The sequence below is a fragment of the Hypanus sabinus genome, chromosome 26 (assembly GCF_030144855.1).
Source record: "Hypanus sabinus isolate sHypSab1 chromosome 26, sHypSab1.hap1, whole genome shotgun sequence".
Lineage (NCBI taxonomy): Eukaryota > Metazoa > Chordata > Chondrichthyes > Myliobatiformes > Dasyatidae > Hypanus > Hypanus sabinus.
This window is the reverse complement of record NC_082731.1, coordinates 12,030,043-12,052,581: the sequence shown is the minus strand read 5'-3', so window position 1 is coordinate 12,052,581 and position 22,539 is coordinate 12,030,043.

The window sequence follows — 22,539 nt, the reverse complement described above, 5'->3', positions numbered from 1 at the left end:
GGATAAATCACGAGGGGCTGAACTCCTGCAGTTCTGCTGGCGACTTTCTGCAGAAAGAAACTTGTTGAATGAAGCAGAGTTGCACGGAAAGTCCTCATTCAAACTGCCTTTAGAACCCTAAAAGAAATACAAAGAGAGCTATCAATAGTGTCCTCTCCAATATTTTCCCTCAACTACCTATCACCTTCGCCTGGTGTTCTTCCTTCTTCCCTTTCACCCATTTTCCTCTCTATCAGATTCACTCTTCTCCAGCACTTTTCCTTTTCTTTCCATCTGGCTTTATCAGCCCTTCTTCCCCTCCTACACCCTTTTATTCTGGCGTCTTTCCAGTGTGTCTTGGTTCTTGGTCCTCCAAAATATTCCGCATGGAATTTAAAGTGGAGGTGCCGGAGGGTGATCTTAAGGAGGAGATTTTTCGGCCCGAAATGTCAGCTCTTTATTCGTTTCCGTAGATGCTGTCTGACCTGCTGAGTTCCTCCATTTTGTGTGTGTGTGTTGCTCCAGTGGATGCATCACAGCCACCTCCGAGAGAGATCTAGGCTACAGCACCAGCCATCAGTTCGTCTAATGTCTTTGATTTTATCCGTCAAGAGGGATTGTGGAAAATCGTTCTCAAAACACCCAGAAATTCATCTCCATTCTATTATGGTAGGCAGACTAAGTGTAACCAATTCCTTAAAATCAGATAACTATGTCCAGTATAGGCTCTTCCCCGGATAATGAGTGCCGGTTTACATACGACGAGTGCGTGTTGCTTTGACCCCAGCATCTGCAGAGTATTTTGTGTTTACAGACGACGGGTGTCTGGCAGGTCAGCAGGATGGATGGGCTGGATTTGTCGGCGGCTGCCAGGTGGGAAAAACGCATTATACACCACTCTTCCCCCACACCGCTCCATCTCCCCACGCCGCAAAATTCGGAGTGCTGACAGCGGATAGCCGCCTCCTACGTCACAGTTGTTTCTGTGATCCTCTCCCACGTCCTGTTTCTGTGCATTTCCCATTTATAAACAGTTTGGATTGTGGTAATATCGAGCGTACCCGTTCTAAACTCCTAAACCTAAGCCGATACATCAAGTCTTGTTAGATATAGGCGTCCATCACGTTAAGGAGATTATACTACATCAATCTATAGTTCGAAGACTAATTTACTTAACGATTTCAGTCTTTATTCAGCTGTAAATGATCACTATTTCGAGTGGAGGAGATACTTCAAGCTAAAAAAAAAAGATTAAACACAGGTATTTGCTTTAAATGGCGCACATTTTTGAGGAGTAAATTCTAACAATTATAGTTCTACAAGAGAATTTCCAAACACGAGTATGTTCTAACAAACTAGAAGAATACACCAATCGGTTGCAGGCAAAAAAAGTCGTCCATCCCAGGAAGAGATCTTTCTCGGGTTGAGGCTGAATAGTAGACTCTGACTTCATCTCCAGAGCTCCTGGACGCCCTTATTGCTTTCTGACATTAATAACACATTTTCCTTTGGTAATCATCGAGGAACAACCTCATCTGCTTGCGGTATTTTCCCAATAGTGTTGATCACATCAGGTAGCAGAAGCCTTTGATTAAGTAATATGGTCAGCATGGTTTCTCAAGAGAATTGTTAAATAGTAGGTGCTGTGTCTGTGTGCCAGTTCGTATCGATTAAATAACGCACGGACGTGGGTGAAGGCTTTAACTGGTGGATTCACCTGGCAGCGAGAGAGAAAACAATGCGCATGTGTAGAATAATATATAGCGCGGAGGAGGGTCATGACTCCAAAATAATTAGATCCGTGCATTACACTTCCTACCCCTTTAAAAATCAATGCCCGGAAAGCAGTGCAAAACATTCAATGGCCCTCCATGAACGCATATTCCAAATAAAGATGCTTTCTCAATAACTTCATAATTGTTCAGTGTTTTGGGTGGCTTCCTACCCCTTTCAGGATAGCGCCTCTGGACCCGAGGAGTGGCATCAGGTTTGGTAGGTGTGTTGTCTAAGACAATGTTCTCGGTTTCGGGTGTCACTTTGCTGTCAGTAACATGATCATCCAGTGACTGTAACATGCCTGTCTTGTTGGATGCAGTCGAGTCAGGTGTGTTCCACAGCTGACCACCCTGTATCTGGTCCACATGACATAGAACATAGAATAGTACAGCACATTACAGGCCCTTCGGCCCACAATGTTGTGCTGACCCTCAAACCCTGCCTCCCATATAACCCCCCACCTTAAATTCCTCCATATACTTGTCTCGTAGTCTCTTAAACTTCACTAGTGTGTCTGCCTCCACCACTGACTCAGGCAGTTCATTCCACGCACCAACCACTCTCTGAGTGAAAAACCTTCCTCTAATATCCCCCTTGAACTTCCCTCCCCTTACCTTAAAGCCATGTCCTCTTGTACTGAGCAGTGGTGCTCTTGGGAAGAGGTGCTGGCTGTCCGCTCTGTCTATTCCTCTTAAAATCTTGTACACCTCTATCATGTCTCCTCTCATCCTCCTTCTCTCCAAAGAGTAAAGCCCTAGCTCCCTTAATCTCTGATCGTAATCCGTACTCTCTAAACCAGGCAGCATCCTGGTAAATCTCTTCTGTACCCTTTCCAATGCTTCCACATCCTTCCTATAGTGAGGCAACCAGAACTGGACACAGTACTCCAAGTGTGGCCGAACTAGAGTTCATTACATCATTACATCGTGTCTCTTAAACTCTATCCCTCGACTTATGAAAGCTAACACCCCATAAGCTTTCTTAACTACCCTATCCACTTTCAGGCAACTTTAAGGGATCTGTGGACATGTACCCCCAGATCCCTCTGCTCCTCCACGCTACCAAGTATCCTGCCATTTACTTTGTACTCTGCTTTGGAGTTCGTCCTTCCAAAGTGTACCACCTCACACTTCCCTGGGTTGAACTCCATCTGCCACTGTTCAGCCCACCTCTGCATCCTATCAATGTCTCTCTAATCTTCGACAATCCTCTACACTATCTACAACACCACCAACCTTTGTGTCGTCTGCAAACTTGCCAACCCACCCTTCTACCCCAACATCCAGGTCGTTAATAAAAATCACGAAAAGTAGAGGTCCCAGAACAGATCCTTGTGGGACACCACTAGTCACAACCCTCCAATCCGAATGTACTCCCTCCACCACAAACCTCTGCCTTCTGCAGGCAAGCCAATTCTGAATCCACCTGGCCAAACCTCCCTGGATCCCATGCCTTCTGACTTTCTGAATAAGCCTACCGTGTGGAACCTTGTCAAATGCCTACATATACATATATCTACATATCTGATCTCCAACATCCACTGTGTATATCAGAGGTCTACTTCTTGTAGCTATCCTACCGGGTGTCCATTTGTCTTCTCAGTAACTGTCCAATCTTGATGCTCCTTGCTGTTTCACTTGACAACTAGCTAAACTGTTTATTCTGTACTTCCCTCCGGAGGTCTGGTTTCAGGAGGTCTGTGCGAGATCTCAGATCCCTGCTCGTGAACGGTAATGCAGGTGTTTGATTTGTTGTCACATGAACAGAGTTCCGATATAAAAAAATGAAATTGTCCACCTTGTACTGTAGAGAAATGTCCTCCTTGTCCTCCTTGCACTTCTTGAAGGTTTGGATAAACCTTTCAGCTAACCCATTCATTGCTGGGTGATGAGGAAATGACTTGAAATGTTTGATCTAATTTTTCTTAATGAATAGTCAGAATCTTCTGATATGTATTGTGGTCTGTTGTCTCTCACAATTTGTTCGGTTAAGCCATTTCTGGTGAAGATAGTCCTCTGAGTGGAGACAGTCTTTGCTGAGGCGGTTGACTTCAATGGTATAACCTCCAGCCACTTTGAATGAACATCATCAACAATCAAGAACATGGAGTCCATGAACAGCTCAACAAAGTCAATATGTACTCTTTGCCATTGTGAAGACGACCACTCTCATGGGTGTAACAGTGCCTGTTGGGGTGCATTTGAACTTTATGGCATCCCAAAAAGCTTTTGACCAAGTTTTCAATCTATTTATCTGTTCCAGGCCACCTCATGTAGCTCTGGATGAGACTTTTCATTTTGACTGTACCCAGGTGTCCTTGATGCAGATTTTCTAACACTCTGGTGCACAGTTTAGAGGGGACCATGACATGAGATCCTCACATCAATGTTCTTTGGCATACCAACAATTGGTCTTGTCTCGTTGAGAACCCTGGAAACATTTTGAGCTGGCCATCCTTGCATGGTGATTTCATAGACTTCTGATAAAGTTGGGTCATTCCTTGCTTCCCATTGTATTTTGGAATTTGTTACTGGCAACTGGTTCACCAATGTGGTGTGGAACATTTCTGCTGGGTCACAGTATGAAGACATTTCTTCTTCAGTTGCCAATAATGGAAGGCATGACAAGTCAACAGTGTTGCTGTGATGCTTGGTGCCCTTGAACTCTATGTCATAAGAGTTAGCTCCTAGGAATACCGCCCAACATTGTAACAGTGTAGCAGTCACCACTGGAATTCCCTTCCTAGGATTAAAAATGGACACAAGGGGCTAGTGATCTGTCACCAGTGTAAACTTTTGACTGTAGGGGTACTGGTGGATCTTCTTTATTCCCCAGACTAGACTAAGGGCTTCTCAATCAATCTGTGCATAGTTGCATTCTGCAACAAAACTGCTCCAATCTCAGAAGGGGACACATTATGCCCAAGAATGACCTGAGTTGTGACACATTTTCCAGATTGGCTGCCTGCAGCACTGCTTCAGTCTTCTCTTGTGACGTACATAAGCCATGCTTGTCAATGACATGTCACAATATGAGATTTCATTCTTGAAAAACTCACATTTCTCTCTCTTTGCATGCAAGCCACACATGCTTGTTAAGCACTTTACCAAGGTTCTGGAAATGGTCATGACGATGTCATCAAGGTTACATTGTGTCCCTGGGATATCTTGGAGCACTTGCTCCATTGCACTTAGCCAAATTACTGGGCCTGATGAGATGCCAAAGAGGAGACTAATATACTTGAACAGTCCCTTGTGAATGCTGATTGTGAAGAATTTCCTGCTTGACTCCTCAATGTCCATTTACAGATAGGCTTGTGACAAGTCAAACTTTGGAAACCTCTCCCTGTCTGCCAAAGGTGCAAAAATGTCTTCTATTCAAGGCCGGGGATACTGCACAGTACGCAGCAGCAGGTTGATCTCATTTTGAAATCCTCACAAATGCAAACAGCTCTCACCTTTCCTTTCTTGATCACCACGACAATAAGCATGGCCGAATCACTCCACTCAACCTTGGACAGAACCCCAGACACCTCCAAATTATGAAGTTCAGCATCCACTTTCAGACATAGTGCATAAGGCACTGGACGTGCTTTATGGAATCTTGGTGTTGCTGCTTCATTCAATTCAATTCAATTCTGGCCTTCATGCCTTTGAGTTTACCAATCCCCTTCTCAAATACCTTCTTATTAGCATTAAGCAGCTGTGCCAGTCTCTGGTTTGTGCTACCATTTGGGCTGCCATTGCCTGTTGATGAAACACTGAGAGCTCTGAATGAATGCCAGTCTAGTTGAATTTTTCAGAACCATTCACGCCCTCCATTTTTCAGCACAAAAAAAGCTCTAACTGTTGAGTTTGGCCTCCGTATGTCACATTTACTTCCAGTTTGTCTTTGGGAAACACTTACTCACCTGTGTAAGTCTTTGGCATCGCTGAGGTCTTCTCTGACGGTGTCTTAGAAAACAGCCTGTTGTAGTCAGCTCTGGAATTAAGGACAAAGCTGACCCTGTATCCAGCTCCATTTTTAATTTTACATCGGATGCATCTATTATACTCCAGATGGTTTTGTGATCTGCTTCAGTTATACTAAATAGTTCCAGGCAAAACAGTTCACCTTTGTCAGACTCTATGTTGTCTGATTCTGTTTTACATTCGATAACTTTATGCATTTGCTTAGTTTTGTATTTGAGACTTTTCACTCGGTTGTGTTTTTGTCTGCCTTGCACATTCTCTCTATGTGACCTGATCTGTGACACTTTTTTTCAGGCTTTCTCTTTGAACCAAAAGCAGGTGGAATTTAATGCAGATACATGTGAGGTGTTGCACTTTGGCAGGATCAGCCGGGATAGGTCTTGCATTGTGAACAGAAGGGCACTGAGGAGCACAGCAGAACAAAGAAGTCTGGGAATACAGGTCCATAATTCATTGAAAGTGCTGGCATGGGTCGATAAGGTAATAAAGAATGCTTTTGGCACTCTGCCCTTCATAAATCAAAATGTTGGGCACAGTAGATGGAACGTTATGTTGAAATTGTATAAGACATTAGTGAGGCCTAATTTGGAGTACTGTGTGCAGTTTTGGTCACCTACCTGTGGTAACAATAGTCATGGGGGATTTCAATATACAGACAGATTTGGAAAGCCAGGTTACTTCTGGATCGCAAGAGGGAATTTATAGAATGCCTATGAGATGGCTTTTTAGAGCAGCTCAGGGAAAAGCAATTCTCGATCAGGTATTGTGTAATGAACCAGATTTGATTAGGGAGATTAGGGTAAAGGAAATATTGGGAGGCAGTGATCATAATAAGATCATAAGATATAGGAGTAAAATTAGGCCATTTGGCCCATCGAGTCTGCCCTGCCATTTCATCATGGCTGGTCCATTTTCCCTCGCAGCCCCAATCTCCTGCCTTTTCCCTTTGTGCCCTGACTATTCAGAAATCTATCAACCTGTGCCTTAAATATACCCAATTATTGCCTCCACCGCTGCCTTTGACAATGAATTTCACAGATTCACCACCACTAAAGAAATTCCTCCTCATCTCCATTCTAAAAGGACACCCCTCTATTCTAAGGCTGTGTCCTCTGGTCTTAGACTCTCCCAGGATAGGAAACAGCCTCTCCACATTCACTCTATTGAAGCCATTCAACACTTCATAGGTTTCAATAAGATTCCTCCTCATTCTTCTGAGGCCCAGAACTATCAAATGCTCTTCATATGAAAAGCCTTTCAATCTTGGAATCATTTTTGTGAACTTCCTTTGAATGTTCTCCAATGTCAGCACATTTTTTTCTTAGATAACGGGCCTAAAACTGCTTGCAATGCTCCAAGTGAGGTATCACCAGTGCCTTATAAGCCTCAACATTACATTCTGGCTTTGATATTCTAGTCCTCTTGAAATGAATACTAACATTGCATTTGTTTTTCTCACCACAGACTCATCCTGCAAATTAACCCGCAGGGAATCCTGCACGAGGACACCCAAGTCCCTTTGCACCTCACATTTTTGAAATCTCTCTCCATTTAGAAAATAGTCTACACTTTCATTTCTTCTATCAAAGTGGATGACCATACATTTCCTGACACTATATTCCACTTGCCACTTCTTTGTCATTTCTCCTAATTTGCCCAAGTCCTTTTGAAACCTATCTGTATCCTCAATACTATCTACCCATCCACCTATCTTCGTATAATCTGAAAACTTGGCTACAAAGCCATCAATTGTGTTATCCAACTCTAACATATAACATTAACAAGAAGTAGTCCCAACATAGACCTCTGTGGAACCACTAGTCACCGGCAGACAACTAGAAAAGGCTCCCTTTATTCCTGCTCTTTGCCACCTGCCAATCTGTCAATGCTCTATCCATGTTAGTATCTTTCCTATAATACTATGGGCTTACAGCTTGTCAATCAGCCTCATGCGTGAAACCTTGTTAAAGGCCTTCTAAAAATCCAGGTACACTACATCCACCGATTCTCCTATGTCTATCCTGCTTGTTTTTTCTTCAAAGAATTCCAACTGATTTGTCAGGCAAGATTTTCCCTTAAGGAAACCATACTGACTTTCACATTTTATCATGTGCCTCCAGTACCCCAGAACCATATCCTCAATATCTTCCCAAACACTGAAGCAAGACTAGCTGCCTATAATTTCCCTTCTTCTGCTTCTCTTCCTTCTTGAAGAGTGGAGAGTAATTTTCCAGTCTTTTGGAACCATGCCATAATCCTTTGGTTCTATAAAGATCATTACAAAAGCCTCCACAATCTTTTCAGCCACATCCTTTAGAATCCTGGGTGTTGTCCATCTGGTCCATGTGACTCATCTACCTTTAGCCCTTTCAGTTTCCAAATCACCTTCTTCCCTAGTACTGGTTGTGTCTTCCGTAGTGAAGGCATGAAAAATACTTAATCACCTCCCACTTCCTTTCCCACCATTTCTGCCTCTTCAGCATCATTTTTTAGCAGTTAATACCGACTCTCATCTCTCTTTTACACTTTATATATCTGAAGAAACTTCTGGTATCCTCTTTGATATTATTGGCTAGCTTACTTTCATATTCCATTTTTTACTTCTTTCCAACTTTTTTTAGTTTCCTTCCATTCATTTAAAAAGCTTTCTAATCCTCTAATTTCCCACTGTTTTGCTTTATTCTAAGCCCTTTTTTTAGCTTTTATGATGGCTCTAACTTCTCCTGTCAGCCACTGTTGCGTCATTCTGTCTTTAGAATATTTTACTTCTTTGGGATGTATCTGTACTGTGCCTTCTTATTGAATCATATAAAATTCTAAAGGGATTGGACAGGCTAGATGCAGGAAGATTGTTCCCAATGTTGGGGAAGTCCAGAACGAGGGGTCACAGTTTAAGGATAAAGGGGAAGCCTTTTAGGGCCGAGATGAGGAGAAACTTCTTCACACAGAGAGTGGTGAATCTGTGGAATTCTCTGCCACAGGAAACAGTTGAGGCCAGTTCATTGGCTATATTTAAGAGGGAGTTAGATATGGCCCTTGTGGCTAAAGGGATCAGGGGGTATGGAGCAAAGGCAGGTACAGGGTTCTGAGTTGGATGATCAGCCATGATCATACTGAATAGTGGTGCAGGCTCGAAGGGCCGAATGGCCTAGTCCTGCACCTATTTTCTATGTTTCTATGCAATCTTAATGGCTCTTCACATGGCTTTAGACCACCGAGACAACACAAACACCTACGTCAGGATGCTGTTCATCGACCATAGCTCAGCATTTAACACCATCATTTCCACAATCCTGATTGAGAAATTGCAGAACCTGGGCCTCTGTACCTCCCTCTGCAATTGGATCCTTGACTTCCTAACCCGAAGACCACAATATGTGCGGATTGGTGATAATAGCTCCTCCTCGTTGACGATTGACACCGGTGCACCTAAGGGGTGTGTGCTTAGCCCGCTGTTCTACTGTCTATATACACATGACTGTGTGGCTAGGCATAGCTAAATACCATCTATAAATTTGTTGACCATACAACCATTGTAGGTAGAATCTCAGGTGGTGATGAGAGGACGTACAGGAGTGAGATATGCCAACTAGTGGAGTGGTGTCACAGTAACAACCTGGCACTCAACGTCAGTAAGATGAAAGAACTGATTGTGTACTTCAGGAAGGGTAAGATGAAGGAACACATACCAATCAGAAGTGGAGAGAGTGAGCAGCTTCAAGTTCCTGGGTGTCAAGATCTCTGAGGGTCTAACTTGGCAGTTTTAAAGAAGGTAAGACAGCAGCTATACTTCATTAGGAGTTTGAAGAGATTTGGAAAGTCAATAAATACACTCAAAAGCTTCTTTAAATACACCGTGGAGAGCATTCTGACAGGCTGCGTCACTGTCTGGTATGGTGGGGTGGGGGGGGGGGGCTACTGCACAGGACCAGAAGTAGTTGCAGAGGGTCGTAAATTTAGTCAGCTCCATCTTGGGCACTAGCCTACAAAGTACCCGGGACATCTTCAGGGAGCTGTGTCTCAGAAAGGCAGCGTCCATTACTAAGGAGCTCCAGCACCCAGGGCATGCACTTTTCTCACTGTTACCATCAGGTGGGAGGGACAGAAGCCTGAAGGCACACACTCAGCAATTCACTCCTTCCCCTCTGTCATCCGATTCCTAAACGGACATTGAACCCTTGGACACTACCTCACTTTTAAAATATATAGTACTTCTGTTTTTTTGCACGATTTTAATCTTTTCAATATACTGTACATATACTATAATAGATTTACTTATTTATTATTATTATTTTATTTTTTTCCCTAGATTATGTATTGCATTGAACTGCTGCTTCTAAGTTAACAAATCTCACGTCAGATGCCGGTGGTAACAAACCTGATTCTGATTCTGGGAATGATGAGGTCTCTCGCCCAGAGGTTTCTGAGACCTTGTACAGTTAACACTTTACGGTGAAAGGATGGGGACAAGTAAAAATCTGTTAGGTCGATTGGTGATTGAGGATAAATCGCCGATGGAAGCCCAAATACTGATAGCAGTGTTACCTGAAATCAGAATTGGAATTAATATGCTGCGGGGACAGAGCGCAGACTAAACAGGGGGAAATCACATTATGTATCTCCAAGTCTTAGTGGGGTTAGCGCCGCCTAGTGCTATGGTCTACGTGAAGCAGTGTCGAATACCGGCAGAATGCTCGACAACCGACTCGACAACGGGTTATGTGATTCATCCTCAAAATCTAGCGGTCCCGCTTGGACAGCGAAAAGATCAGAAGGCAGCTGGACAATGTCAAGTTGGTTTTCGGCAGCCAAGTGAACACGGCCCTCCATTAGCTGCTGTCATCCTATCCAATATGACGTGGGTGCTCTTGGAGAAACCCGCTAACTGGGTGGGGAGGGCATAGCAAGCCCCTCTAGTAAAATGGAAATGGTTCATTGCAGAACGAGCAAGTGAGGCCGTCAGCAAGTTGCACGAACGTGTCGCCCACAAGCCCATGGAGAGATGCACAAGAGACCATCCAACCCCCTGTCCCAGAGTCCCCACTCCGCTGGAAAGCTGGCGCACATGGGGTAGAGAACTCCTGCATTTCCTCACAGAAACGACTACAGCCACGGTTCGAGACGAGGACATCCCGGAGAGGCCAGCTGCCCGTGTCCGAAAGGGGACCGGCCCAGCCCAGATATAGCAGATCGACTGGGCACCTGACACAGCAGCAATGATTGAACTACTTGCTCACTATGCTTAACTTCTGTTCAGGTCTTCTAACGGTAATTTCTTGTACAAAAGCTGATCGGGATCGGGATCACACTCTGAGATTGCAGAAGTTGACTAGTTATAATGGGAGCCCCCAACAAACAATTAGATAATGAGTCTCATTTTTCAGGATGCTGTGAAAGAGCGGAACACAGTAAAGGCATTCAGGGGTATATCACTTACTCTTTTATCCCAGGCTGTTCGGAAGGATGAATGGACTCTTGAAACAACAGCTTTGTTTATTAACACTAATTCCTATCTTACAGGGGTGACTGGCTGTGCTACGTAAAGCCTTCTACAATCTGAAGAACAGACCCTTCCCCAAGAATCACCTATGACTAGAATGACAAGGGGTGCCACAGAACCTGAGGAAGAAGCAGGCATTGAGGAAAGGGCTCTCACGGTGGGCAGGAAGGTATGGGTGCATATTGCCAAATTACTGGGTAACAGAACAAGGGGAAGGCTGCCTGGTGTGTTAAAACAGGGAAAAGTTGACAGAACGAGAGTAACCTTGAAATATTTGTCAAACAAATGCTTTGTTTTAGGTGAAATGAGGATGCTGAAGGGTCAGTAACTTGGATCCTTTTCCGGGTAGAGAACATGGGAAGGACACGCAAAGGCCATATCCCAACATGAAGAGAATAATTTTCTTTGCTGTAATGGAATTAACTTCTATGGGCTAAACACATTAAAGTACAGTAATTAAAACATGCTGATAAGACAAAGTATCCTGTAATCAAGATTTTGAGGATGAGTTTTGGAATTGGGGAACCAATATCCTGGTTTAGGATCCTTTTGCAACTTGTCATAATTGTAATATTAGTTGTGCTTGAAGTGCAGTTTATTTGTGCTGACTACCTTAAGGGAGAGGTTAGATGACTGTTGTGACAGGTCCCTTCCATATTGTATGATTTATTACCCTTTATGGATCATGAAAGTCTGCTATTTAATATTGAATGAAGTTCGTACTTGTATTCAATGTGTATAGATGCCAATTTGTATTGAATGAAGTTTTTAATGCAGTATTATGTTCTTGCATAATGAGGAATGGTGGAATGTATGAAATTAAACGCGATTCTTCCTTTGTAAACCTAAAATATGTAACACTGAATGGAGGTTTGTAGGACAAAATGGTCATAGTCTGGGATGAGGGAATGTTTTGAGATCCAGCCCACAGCAATATTTTATCAGTGTGATTACCTGACACAGTAGGTAATGGTGAAAACATGCCTGTCTGGGAAACTATCAGAATAAAGGGTCACAAAGGGTATAAAGAGGGACATTTGTATGTGCGCAGGAGAATCTTTCAGTATGAGTCTAGTGCTAAGAGCTGGATTTGGAGACAGGGAGAGGGAGAGGAAAAGTGAGATGTGAGGGAGATAAAGATGGAAAGATGTGAGGGAGAGGGAGGGAAATGTGAGGGAGAGAAAGGACATGAGGGAGATAGGGGAAGAGAGAGACATGAGGGAGACGAAAGGGGGGAGAGAGAGACATGAGGGAGCTGAGATGTGAGGAACACAGAGAGGGACAGAGACATGAAGGAGATGGAGAGAGGGACATGAGGCAGAGGGCAAGGGAGAGAGAGGAGGGGGCAGAGAGGGAGACAGAGAGATAGAAAGGCGTGAGGGAAATAGAGAGGAGAGAAAGACATGAGGAAGGTGGAGAGGGGGAGTGAGATGTCAGGGAGGCAGAGAGGGAAAGAAAAATGCATAGGGGATGGAGAGGGACAGCACAATGTGGGGGAAATGGAGACAGAGGGGGACAAAGAGGGGGAGAGAGGGGCAGAGGGGGAGAGGGGGAGGGGGAGGGATGGGATGAATGAGGATGATGGAGTGCAATTGAGATGTGAAGGGGAGGATGAGGGAGGAAGAGAGAGAGATGGAGGGGGGGAGAGAGAGAGAGAGATGTGACAGAGCTGCCCAACACTATCCATCTCAAAAAGTCCTGCAAGGTCCCAGGCCAGCAAACAGGATAATATCCACCTGGTCCATCATCTGATCCACCATTCCCCATACATCCTTTTCACTCACTTCTGCTTGGCTTGAGTATATGAAGAACCAAACTAAATTTTATTTAAACAATTTATTTAATACTTGTGGAACAGCAGTATAATGTCCAATTTGCAGTTCAAAACCCTATGGCGTAATGAAGATGAAGGTCTGGCGTGGGCCCTGCTGTCGCCACATGTCTTACCCACTCCAACGGGAATGTGGAGCCTGTGTTCGGACCCAATAGATATGAACTATGCCTGGGCAGGAGGAAGTCAGAAGGACTCCCTGGCGGAGGCCCACAGCAGTCCTGACATGCTATTCATTGGAGTGACGTGAGAGTCAGATCAAAGGTTCCAGCCAGGGTGGAATATAAATCCCCAACAGTCACTTGTGAATGCAAGTTGGAGATTCGAGCGAATCCCTTCCTGCAGGCGGAGCAGGGGAACGGCCTCTCCCTGGTGTGAATCTGTCGATGCACTAACAGACTGGACAAGCAGGTGAACCCTTTGCCACACACAGTGCAGGAGTACAGCCCCTCTCCGGTGTGTACTCGCTGATGTCTTAGTAGGATGGATGAAGAAGTGAACTCCCTCCCACAGACGGAGCACGAGAAAGGCCGCTCTCCAGTGTGAACCTGGTGGTGCACCAAGAGACTGAATGAAGAAGTGAGTCCCTTCCTACATGCAGGGCAGGTGAACAGTTTCTCCCCGGTGTGAACCCGCTGATGCGTCAGCTAGCTGGATGACGGGTGAATCCCTTCCCACACAGTGATCAAGAAAATGGCCGCTCCCCGGTATGGACTCGCTGGTGTATCATCAGGTGTGACGACTGAGTGAATCCCTTCCCACAGACAGAACAAGAGAAGGGTCTTTTTCCAGTGTGAACCCGCTCATGGACCAGCAGGTGGAATGAGCGAGTGAATCTCTTCCCACACACAAAACAGGTAAATGGTCTTCCTTTAATGTGACTACATTCATTGGTTTCCAGCACGGGTGAGAAGTTGAACCCTTTCCCAATGTCCTCATATTCACATGGGTGCTCCATGCTCCAAGTTTCCTTCTGACTCTCCAGGCTGGCCAATCAAGTCTACACACAGAACAGGTACAGGGTCTCTCCTGTGTAAATGGTTAAATCTGTCTCCACAGAGGGCACTGAGGCTTTCTCCCAGTGTATGTGTGTCTCTCCCAGCATGTGTATGTCTCCGTGACTTTACCATGGGGATCTAAAATCTTGTTTGATTGCTCCGATCTGCAAACCTTCTATTGAAAACACCTGTAAAGACATCATTGCACATACAGAACAGAAATTCAGATCAGGCAGTGTTCATTTCTTCTTTTCCTCCCACACCTGTAAATCTCCATCCCATCCCCTCTTCCTTCCTTCATGCCGCAGTGAGCCGTCGAACAACACCCAACCCTTGGCACTCTGTTCTCTCCCTCCTCTAAAGGCAGCAGCTTCAGCTGAGCGCTGTTGCACACTCATCGTTGTCCCCTCACAGCCACAGTCTGAGGAAGGAGTGTATGACGTAGAGGAAACAAGATCATGGTCTGCCGGGCGGCAAGTGGGGATGCTTCTCCAAGGGCAACTCAGATCAACAGCTGTGACTTGTAATCATCAAAGTTTGCTAACGTGAAAGATTTCTTTGGTTATAGTCAGACAGCACAGAAACTGGAGCCTGCACTGACCACCCACTCACACCAACCCTCACTACTTCCGTTTCTCAGCTCCCCCCCAAATTTTACCACTCACAAAGGGCAGTTTACAGGGACTACAATTTACGTCGCTGGGATGTGGGACGAAACCCAGGCAATCACAAGATGAATGTGGAGGATAGTAAAGAAAGTTTATGGGGTGTTAGCTTTCATCAGTCGAGGGATAGAGTTTAAGAGTCGTGATGTAATGATGCAGCTCTATACAACTCTAGTTAGGCCACACTTGGAGTACTGTGTCCAGTTCTGGTCGCCTCACTATAGGAAGGATGTGGAAGCATTGGAAAAGGTACAGAGGAGATTTACCAGGATGCTGCCTGGTTTAGAGAGTATGGACAATGATCAGAGATTAAGGGAATTAGGACTTTACTCTCTGGAGAGAAGGAGGATGACAGTAGACATGATAGAGGTGTACAAGATATTAAGAGGAATGGATAGAGTGGACATCCAGCACCTCTTCCCATGGGCACCACTGCAAGAGGTGAACCCTTGTATTGTATTCCACTGCAATACAAGAGGACATGGCTTTAAGGTAAAGGGAGGGAAGTTCAAGGGGGATATTAGAGGAAGGTTTTTTACTCAGAGAGTGGTTGGTGAGTGGAATGCACTGCCTGAGTCAGTGGTGGAGGCAGATACACTAGCAAAATTTAAGAGACTACTACACAGGTATATGGAGGAATTTAAGGTGGAGGGTTATATGGGAGGCAGGGTTTAAGGGTCGGCACAACTTTGTGGGCCGAAGGGCCTGTACTATGCTGTATTGTTCTATGTTCTATGAAACTATGTAGAGATGGGACTTGAGGTCATGATGAAACCCAGGGTCTTGGGTTCCTGTGAGGGAGCAGCTCTACAAACCGCACATTGTCTAGAGAGCAGGGTGGGGTGGGAAGGGTCGCAAGTTTGTAGTTTATTACTTCGGCCTCTGTCACAGAGCTATAAAGCAGGTACATCTAGATATCTTCAGTCCTTAATTCAGGAATATGTCACAAACCGTTTCCCAGGAGCTCATGAGGTAAACTTTGACAGAGACGCATACTAAGATATTAAGAGAAGCCAAACCCTTGACCTAGGCATTTTGGGTAGCATGTTAAACCAGCACAGTGAGGTATATTTGTTTCAGGAGAGAACTGTAGAAGATAGCTGATGGCCAAGGCACTGGTTGTGGTGCATAATGCATCAAGTGAGTACGAGCCTGGAATTAGGACACTACAGAGATTCTCGAAGTTTGGGGGGATTTGAAGGGGATGATCAATCCATGAATTAAATTCAAGAGAGGGCGGGTGAAGTTTTTCAGAAAACTTGCATATATGCAAAGAGCCTCAGTATTATTTTGCTTGACTGTCATCAAAATAAAATTCTGACGTCCAGCCAGCCAAAGTCATTAGGACTCATAGACAGAAGTATGGACGAAGGTGACTGCGTGGTGGGTCTATTAAAGAAGCAGAGAGATTTGAAGAGTATCAGGGAAATAAAATTGCAGGAGGTAAGGTTGTTACGGTTTAAGTTACAATTGCTGGTACTGCTGCAACAAAAAACAAGATTGCACTCATGCCAGGATTTGGGTGGTGCCAAGATCACAGTGGGCAATGATACAATGATAGAAAATTATTCTAAAAAGAGGATTAAGTATTTTAATGTTGCGATGTCCCACCACTGTCTGGCACTTTATACTGTCTGTGCACACCATGTTCACATCAGTCCCACACACTATGACTAGTTTTGCTTCCACTGCACTTTCAGGCACAGAATTATAGATCTACAGTAAAAAAAAATTACTGAGAATATCACCAGAATCCTTCCACTCATTACAGTAGAATCATGTTCCCAGGTTACTGACTGTTGAGTCAAGAGAACCAGCTCATTCCTCTAAAGGCTACTCACTATCATTTGCACCTTGATTAAATTTCTCTTGGCTTCCTTTGACTTCCAAGAAACCATTTCCAGCCCGGACAACCCATCTTCATGATTCCCTCATCCTTGCACAATTCTTATAAATATCACAAGTATCACAGCCTTTGAAGGCTCAAGGCCACAATATAGGATAATCTGTATATTTTAATTATGAGTATGAACAATCTGGAGCTGAACACGCTCAAGACAAAGGAGATGATAGTGGATTTCAGGAGACATCCCCCCGTTATGTCCCCCCTCACAGTCCTCGGCAGCCCTGTGTCCACCTGGGACACACCATCTCTCAGGATCTGAAGTGGGAGCAGAACATCAGCTCCATCCTGAAGAAGGCCCAGCAGCGGATGTACTTCCTGCGGCTCTTGAGGAAATACGGTCTGCCTCAGGAATTGCTGCTGCAGTTCTACACTGCAGTCATTGAATCTGTCCTGTGCACCTCCATCACTGTGTGGTTTGGAGCCGCCACCAAGCAGGATAGAACCAGACTACAGCGCACAGTGAGGACTGCCGAGCGCATCGTTGGAGCCTCCCTGCCCTCTATTGTGGACCTGTACTCTTCCAGGTTGAAGAAGAGGGCGGGGAACATCATAAAGGACTCCTTCCATCCTGCGCACGGACTGTTTGAACTGCTTCCGTCTGGTAGGCGCTTCAGATCCCTCCAGACTAAGAGTAATAGGCACTGGAGAAGTTTTTTCCCTACTGTGGTCACTTTGCTGAACAGTTAACTGCCGGTTAACTGTCGGCTAACTATTACTTGGATTGCACTACTTGTATGTATAATCTGTATTTTCATTTATATTATGATTATTATTGTCATGAGCAGAGAGACAACATCTGCCGGAAGTAAATTCCTTGTATGTGTACAGGTACTTGGCGATTAAAGTCTGATTCTGATTCTGATTCTGAACAGTATGCCAACTCTGGCCTAAGTAAATGTTCCTGCTCTTTGAATCCATGCTGCAGCCAGTAGGAACAAGAGTCCTAATGCTTTCTTAACAAGCTCTATCTGCCTTGCTACCTCTAGAGACTCGTGCTCATGCATTTCAACCTTCTAGTGTCCATTTATATTCCTCAGTGTCTCACCAGTTAATGTCTATTACCTTGACTAATTTCTTCCACGCTAGATGTATTATCTCAGTCTTCTTGGCATTGATTCCCACTTACCCCCTTTCTTAGCCCTAAATTTTTGCAGCAATTTTACCCCCAACACCAATTAAAATGTACAGCCTAATTAAAGAAGGAGATTGTAAATGTTTTACAACACAGAATGAGGTCATTCAGCCCTTCAAGTGTAGATAGAGTCATAGAACACTAAAGCACAGAAACAGGCCCTTTGGCCCATCTAGTCCATGATGAACTGTAATTCTTCAAGTCTAGATAGTCATATAGCAAAACTGTATAGAAAAAGGCCCTTTGGCCCATCTAGTTCATACCAATCTATTATCCTACAAGTTATTGGCAGTTTCTATTGGATCAAATGCGTGCCTCTTTCTCATTGTCTTGCAAATCATCCTCAGTCAAGTGTCTCTTCACCTGCATTCAAAAGGCATTGATTGACTCGTGCCTCTACCAAACCCACAAACAGCGAATTTCTCCAAGTACAAAGTTTTACTTATAGCCTTACTCGTAAAATTTGTTCAGATTCTTAAACATGTGTCATTGGTTTGTGTACCTTACACTATTATCATGAATAAGGAGAACATCAGAACAGTAGTCAGACTGAAACTACTGAAGGACCATCTGGCCAGGCCTTGTGGAGGGAGCTGAGAAATAAGAAGAGGCAGATCACCTTGTTTGAGTAGTACTACAGACATCCCAAATAATCAATAGCAATTAGAGGGATAAATATGCAGCAAGGTGTGGAGAGTCACAAGAATATTAGAGGTGTGTCATTGCAGAGGGTTTAAAATTTGGTAATATAGACTGGGCTCCTAGATGTCAGGAATTATTTCTGGCCAAGAAAAAGAAGGTATGGTGTGCTGAAGTCCTGAGACATCAGATTACTTGGAGGGAGAAAGAGTTTAAAAGCAGTGGAGAGAGTTGGCATATTTTGTGTGTGACAGTCCCGAGGGTACACCGATTGCTTGGAGGGACAGAGAGTTTAAAAGAAGCGAGTGGGGGTAGTTAGCTCATTTTGCATGTCACAGGCCCAAGGAAACATTGGATTGTGCGTAAGCAGGGTCTTGGCAAGGCCCTGTAAAAAGAAGTTAGGATTAAGCAGAGCTTTGGTTCAATGAGGCTTTAGTGAAGAAAGGCTAGGCTGTAGGTAGATTTTTATTTAGATATTTATTCTTTCTTATTTCTCATTGCAGAATTGGATCAGCCATGATGAAATGACAGATCAGACCCGATGGGCCAAATGGCCTAATACTGCTTCTGTATCTATGGTCTTACGGTTATATGGTAACTTTCTCCCTGTATGTCCTGTCTATCAGCCTCCCAAATGATCCGGAGTTCATCCAATTCCAGCTCCAACTTCTTAACATCGTCTTTTAGAAGCTGCAGCTGGATGCACTTCTTGCAGGTGAAGTTGTCAGGGATGTTGCCTGCCTTCCCACATCCTGCAACAGGAGCATTCCACTATCTTGTCTGGAACTGTGGAAGACACCAACAGTACGTGGGTGAAGTTGCCTTTACTAGGGAGAAGGTGCTTGGGAAACTGAAAGGTCTGAAGGTAGATAAGTCAGCATCTGGACACCAGATAGTGTCCAGCCCAGGGTTCTGAAAGAGGTGGCTGAAGAGATTGTGGAGGCACTAGTAATTATTATTCAAGAAATTCTGGCATGGTTCCACAGAACTGGAAATTTGAAAAATGTCACTCCACTCATTAAAAAGGGAGAGACGCAGAAGAAGTGAAATTATAGCCCAGTTAGTCAACTGCAGTGGTTGGGAGATGTTGCAATCAATTGTTAAGGATGTGGTTTGGGAGTTCTTGGAGGCACATGATAAACTAGGCCGAAGTCAGCATGGTTTCCTTAAGACACAAACTTGCCTGACAAATCTGTGGGAATTGTTTGAGAAAATAACAAATAGGATAGACAACAGGGAATTAGTAGATGTTGTGCATTTGGATTTTCAGAAGGCCTTTGACAAGGTGCCACATGAGACTGCTTAACAATGTAAGTAACCATGGTATTACAGGGAAATGTATTAACATCGATGAAGCACTGGCTGATTGGCAGTGGAAAGAGTGGGAATAATGGGAGCTTTTTCTGATTGGCTGCCGATGACTAGTGGTGTTCTGCAATTGTCTGTCTTGAGACCGATTCTCTTTACACTTTATCTCAATGATTTGGTTGATGGCTTTATGGCCCAAGTTTGCAGTCAATACGAAGACAGCTGGAGGAGCAGGTAGTGTTGAGGAAGCAAGGAGGCTGTAGAAGGACACAGACAGATTATGAGAATGGGCAAAGAAGTAGCAGATATGGTTATGCACTTTGGTGGAAGTAATAAAAATGTAGACTATTTTTCAAATGTAGAGAAAATTTAAATATCTTAGAGACAGAGTTCCCTAAAGGTTAATATACAGGTTGAGTTGGTGGTGAGGAAGGCAAATACAATGTTAGCATTAATTTCAGGAATGAAAAATCGTGGAGTTGATGTATAAAGCACTAGTGAGGCCTCACTTGGAGTATTGTGAGCTGTTTTGGGCCCCTTATCTAAGAAAGGATGCACTGACATTGGAGAGGGTTCAAATGAGGTTCACGAAAATGATTCTAGGATTAAAAGGCTTTGAGGAGCATTTGATGGCTCTGCGCCTGAACTCACTGGAATTCAGAAGAATGAGGGGAGATCCCATTGATCTCCCCTCATTGAGATACGGAGGGGATGTTCCCTGTGGTGGGGTAGTGCAAGACCAGAGGATACAGCCTCAGAATACAGAGACATCCATTTAGAACAGAGTTGAGGAGGAATTTCTTTAGCCAGAGAGGGGTGAATCTGTGGAATTTGTTGCCACAGAGAGTTGTCATTGGGTATAAGACAGAGTTAGATAGAGTCTTGATTAGTCAGGGTATGAAGGAATATGGGGAGAAGGCAAGAGATTGAGGAAGAGAGGGAAACAGATCAGCCATGATGAAATAGTGGAGTAGGCCTGGAGGGTCAATTGGCCTAATTTTGCTCCTATATCTTATGGTCTCTGGTACTGACTGGGGGGAAAGGGGGCAGTGGCTGTAGTGATAGGGGAACAGAAAGGAGGTTCTGTGGATGAAAACAAGATTTCCTAATGGTTTGTTGCCTCCTGGGTGCCAGGGTCAGGGGCATTTCAGATCAAATTCACAGGAAGGGTGAGTAGCCAGAGGTTGTGGTCCATGTTGGCACAAATGACTTGGATAGGAAGTGCGACGAGGTCCTGCAAAGTTTATTCAAGGAGTTAAATTAAAAGACAGGACCTCCAGGGTTGTGATCCTGGGATTGCTTCTTGTTCCAGGTGCTAATGAGGCCAGAAATAGGAAGATCATATAGTGTAACGTATGGCTAAGGTGTTGGTGCAGGAGAGAATGTATGAGATATTTGTGAATCATTGGCTTTCTTCCAGGGGAAGTGGGACCTGTACAGAAGAGATGGTTTGAACTGGAGGGACATTAATATCCTTGTGGGAAGGTTTGTTACTGCTGCAGGAGAGGGGTGAGGGTATTTGTAGAGTAACAGGGGTATTTGCCTTTATTTAAGTGAGACTGCAAAAAAAAACCCTGGAATTTATAGTCCAGTCAGCTTAACAACAGTGGTGAGCAAATTACTAAAGAAGATTTTGAGGGATAACTTATACATGCATCTGGAAAGAGAGGGGCTGATTAGGCATAGTCAGTAAGGCTTTGTACGTGAGGTGACATTGGTAACAGTGAAGAAAGTTATCAAAATTGCAGAGGATCTTAATCAGCTGGGTAAGTAGGTTCAGGAATGGCAAAATGGAGTTCAATTCAGATAAGTGTGAGGTGTTGAAGGTAGGACTCTCATAGTGAACAATAGGGTCATAGGGAATACTGCAGATCAGAGGAATCTTGGAGTTCAGGTACATGGTTCACTGAAAGTGGAATCACAGATAAGACAGGTTGCTGAAGAAGACTTTAACTTACTGGCCTTCTTTGTAGTTATCTTGTACAATCATATAACTTCCCCACTAATCCCCACAGTGTATATAAGATGACAAAGCCAGTGCCGCCTTTGGGAGACTCCGTGAGAATGTATGGGAGCGGAGAGGACTCAGCCTTACCACCAAGCTGAAGGTCCACCGAGCAGTGGTTCTCACCACCCTCCTCTCCGCCAGCGAGACCTGGACTGTCTACAGCAGACACGCTAAACAGCTCAACCACTTCCACTTGAGCTGCCTCCGCAGACTTCTCCACGTACGATGGCAGGACAAAGTCCCAGACACGGAGGTCCTGGAGCGGGCTAGCACCCACAGTGTCTACACCCTCCTACACCAGATGGGCTGGCCATGTCGTCAGGATGTCTGACAGTCGACTACCAAAACAGCTGCTGTATGGAGAGCTGAGGCAGGGCAAGCGCTCAGTTGGAGGGCAGAAGAAACATTTCAAAGACTGCCTCAAAGTGTCCCTCAAAGACCTCAACATCAATCCCAGTAGCTGGGAATTGCTTGCTCTGGACCGCCCAACCTGGTGGAGCAGGACCACTAAAGGAGCGTATGCAGCAGAAATCAGACGCACCGCAGAGGCTCAGAGGAAACATGCCACGCGCAAGGCTCGAGCTACCTCCACTTCCACTGCAGCACCTACCCTCACGTGTCCCACACGTGGGCGAGCTTTCAGGGCCCGGATTGGCCTCACCAGTCACCTCCGGACCCACAGTCACAAACCCTCCACCTGACAGAAGTCGTGGTCGTCTTCGACTCCGAAGGACAAACAACAATAAGATGAACTACATTAGAACAAGTTACTTTAGAAAGTAGCAATGGAATCGATTTATCCTGTGTATACTGCAAACTCCAATTT